This window comes from Dinoponera quadriceps, unplaced genomic scaffold (genome assembly GCF_001313825.1).
Source record: "Dinoponera quadriceps isolate SergipeBrazil2010 unplaced genomic scaffold, ASM131382v1 scaffold2861, whole genome shotgun sequence".
Taxonomy (NCBI): domain Eukaryota; kingdom Metazoa; phylum Arthropoda; class Insecta; order Hymenoptera; family Formicidae; genus Dinoponera; species Dinoponera quadriceps.
This window is the reverse complement of record NW_014556866.1, coordinates 5,223-9,229: the sequence shown is the minus strand read 5'-3', so window position 1 is coordinate 9,229 and position 4,007 is coordinate 5,223. Positions and strand designations below refer to the sequence as shown.

The 4,007-nt window shown below is 39.2% G+C and overlaps 1 long non-coding RNA gene across 1 annotated transcript; it reads right to left on the bottom strand.

Annotated features, from left to right (window-relative positions):
• Positions 1-1,901: 1,901 nt before the first annotated feature.
• On the bottom strand, positions 1,902-3,451 carry LOC106748305. Its single transcript, XR_001374732.1, has 3 exons — positions 3,328-3,451; positions 2,720-2,851; positions 1,902-2,544 (listed from the first exon to the last, which is right to left on the bottom strand). It is a non-coding gene; the product is annotated as an uncharacterized LOC106748305 (long non-coding RNA).
• Between the last annotated feature and the right edge of the window lie 556 nt (positions 3,452-4,007).

Here is a 4,007-nt window from a genome sequence, read left to right as displayed (position 1 = left end):
ATGTATTGTCACCCGCCATTTACCATTCGCATTCGCGTTTGTATTTGTCCGACCAGCGCGATATACTTAATATATGTTTCGTATGCAAGGGATGTCTCGGAAGTGTCGTGTATGTATATATCGTAATTTAATAAAAATATCTTCCCTCCCCTCTGGTGCGAAAAAAAATAAATTTGGAGGAAGAAAAGTCAGAAACTGAGCAATAAAGTCATGCCCGCGCGCGATCACGCGACGGAAACTCGAAGTGGGAGAAGCTTAAACGCCGCGAAGAGTGCCGTTTAATTACCGCTTGAACGCAGGGAATAAAGGTGTGAAAAAATGTGACGTCCAATTAAACTTTCGCTGAGGAGAAATCGACGCCGAATTGATTGAAGAGTTCGCGTAGATGGGAGAAAGCGCGATGTTTCACGGAAATTCCTAGACATCTCACCCGCGCGAAGCTTTTTCGCGAGACGAGCTATTTACACAAATATATGTATTGTGACTTCTATTATTATCTAATATTAATATCTCTGTAATTCCAAATGTGTTATTTCAAGACGCATAAATGTGTAATTTGATTGAAGCTCTTTTTACATGTTTCTTGCCGTATAACTCACAACACATTTTAGAACGTGTTAAATTTACGGATAATTTATTAGTTTAATTTAATACGTCATTTTAATATGTTTAAACGTGTTGATCGAACACATTTAAACGCCAACTAACATGTTTAAAGATATTAAATTGACACATTTGCAGTTTCTTTCTTCAAGAAAAATTTTATTTGTTACCGCGTCTTTTTGCGATTTTTCAATTCGCAAAATAAAACGCAATTGACGACTAAGTTCTTACGAATCGCCCTCGTGTCGCTCGGTGATTCCCAATTGACGAGAACCGTCGTAATTTGGTTCATTTTTAGGACACCCAGTATCATCATGATTGGACTCCCCCGCATTCGTCGTCGCTCGCCTAATTCGCCCGTGTGTGCTCGCACGTCTCGTACGCGCGATCTTGTGCGCATACACGTTCGAGGGAGATCCTGTATGCGCGATTCTTGCGTGTGCGTGTACAGTTTCCGAGAGTTTTGGAGAGAGAAGGAAAAAGACAGAGAAAGAAAGAGAGAAAGAAAGAAAGAAAGAAAGAGAGAGAGAGAGAGAGAGAGAGAGAGAAGGAAAGGAATTTTTTAGTCTGTTCTTCTTAGTTGAAATGGTTGCATTAGTTCAAGAAATTTATACACATATTGAAATGTATGACACGTATGTGAGAGATTCTTACGCTTCAGTGTGTGTAAATTTCTTGAACTAGCGCAGTCATTACAGCTAAGAAGAACAGACCACCTGTGTCGGTAATTTCGAACGATTGATCGCGGATTCCGAAGAGAACAAATCGCCGGGCCTTGAATCTTCCGATCGGATTACGAAGTTCGAGACGATCGAAGGGACAAACGAATGATTACTCCATTCCGAGACGACCGTACAGGATAGGCCGAAGGGGACAAGAAAAGAGAAAGAACTCGGACGGAGAGATGAAACACGGAATGAAATCGCGGGCGCAAGGTAAACAACGGCTTGCATAATCACAATGCGTCTGAGGACGAGAGCGTACATGGTACGATTGTGCACGGACAAGGAAGGTGATGCAACGGCATCGCACCAATAAGGCAAGATACGTGCCCTGGACGTGCGTGCGATCGCCATAACGATGCGTCTTATATTTAGCTCGCTCGCCCTTTCCGTGCTCAAAGTGATATCAAATCGTAAATACGATATCGTGAATATTGGACTGAAGAAAAAAAAGAACAAGAGTATGGGAGAGTAACGAAGAAAAAACGGGTAACAAAATTTGGGTTTAACGATGTAAAACGGAGTATACGTTAATTAAGTCGAACGTTCAAGACAAAATTGTTATAATTTGAATACCATAATTCTTCGAATTTCTTTTTTTCTTTCTTCCGAATTATTTAATTACTCAAGAGACAACATTCTTAATCACTCGAACTACTTTCAGCGATTTACCGCCTAAATACATGGTGTACACTCAATCAATTGTGAGATTAGTCAATTATAGATCATTATGTAGATTACAGCGAATTTTAGAGAAAAATTCGTTTTCTGCTTTTAATTTTCTAAATTTTCTAAAAGCATTTGCAAAACGCGCTATGTACTGTTGATATTTTATCCTTTCAATACAACTCGACTCTTCGATCTAAGATAACGATATATTTACCCGGTTTCTCTGGCGGCCGATGCGTCGTCACGAACGGTCGAGGAACGACACGTGAGCGATTTGCGCATAAAAGAGCACTCTCGTTCACGACGCGCTCGTGGACGTGCATGGTGCTCTCCCTCTCTCTGTCTTTCATGTGCGTGCAACACCATGTGCAAGAAGAATTAATAACGCGTCGTCGTCCTCGCATTGTCTTCGCAGTGTGCATTCAAAGAAGGGACGAACCGCGAATAGTGTAAAAAAGAACTCAGCCGCAAAAAGTATGTTACATTTTCTCTCTTAATGAGAATTCAACGAATAGTCATTGACCTATCCTATCTTCTAAGATATCTTTTCCTGTCAAAGATATTTTAATTTTTATATCTAGTGCCTATGACATCATTAAATATAATTATATCTCTATATTACAAAAATACAAATTATATAGAACAATACTAAAATATGTAAAAGTACGACAAACATACAGAAAATATATGGAAGAATATGGTATATGCTATTGTGAAAGACTCACACTTGTCTTGGTGAAGAAGGTGAGATGGCTGGTCTAGACGGCATGGTGGAACATAGCCTGCCGATCTTTGAGGATGGCCTCAGTCCTGATGGCTTTTGTTCTTTCATGTTTTACTCAATCACTGTCACACGGCTTGTAACAATAATAAGACGGTTAGTAAAGATCATGAACAATATATGCAATAATATGATATATTAGGCATTTCATTGAACAAATGTAAAATTAAAATAAGCTGGAATTAAAAGAATTAAACACGTATATCGAGCTAGTTGATGATTTTCAAGACTGATCGATGTGACTCGTAGAATACGTTACCGTTAACTTTCATAAATTCATTATGTGCGATCGTACATAGCAAGGTTATTGCGTGGGTAATTCTGCGAATACTTGCGAGTACTCGCATGACACTACCGAATCGATGTGTTTTTCGACGACGTTGTTACTCCACACGAAGACGCGAATAGCGAGAATAATTGTGGCAAGCGACGAAATGTCATGTAAGGTGAGAAAAATGACGAAATTGACGAGTGGCTAACCTTAAAATTCGCGATACATTCACGAGTGCTCGCACATGAGCGAACGAAAGAATGCAGTAATTGAAACCGTACCTGGTCGAAAGACGACGAAGTCTGAGGAAACCAAACGATTAATGCATTTCATGCGCCACAATCGCAGAAATACGACGCTGTAGTATTTACTGATAAACACAACGAAAAACTCGCACAACTACTATCGGCGAAATGAATGACAACTGACCGAACATATAGCAGTCAGGTTTGCCAATCCACTGACAGGAAAATTCTCCAAATTGGTGAGTAAATTTAGTTCTCCACTAGAGGTTGCTGTTGGAGAATATTCGTACGCAGTGTAGCCATCTTAGTAAGAATCCTACTAAGTCTGGTAGTTTTCGATAAGCAATTGTAGGAAAATTATTTGGACCGTAGTAGGTAGGAAATCTAGTAGTTTTTAATCTCTGTGATTGTAGGGAAGGCGAAAAATATCCTACCATTCGATTAAGTAAAGCGAAGAGCACAGAGAGATTTTGGCATAAAACTTTAAGTATAAAGCATTAAAAAATGAGCCAATGAGCATTTATCATTTTTATCACCAGGGTGGAAATAAAGAACTCTTATTGGTTCATTCTTTGAATCAATTACTAACTCATGATGAAATCACATGGTGCGTAATAGAACTGCAGAATGAAGAATGCGTCATAAAAGTAACTAATCAGCACTACTCCGCTTTTTTTATCACGCAAGTTTTGTGTGCTGATTGGTTGCTTTTATGA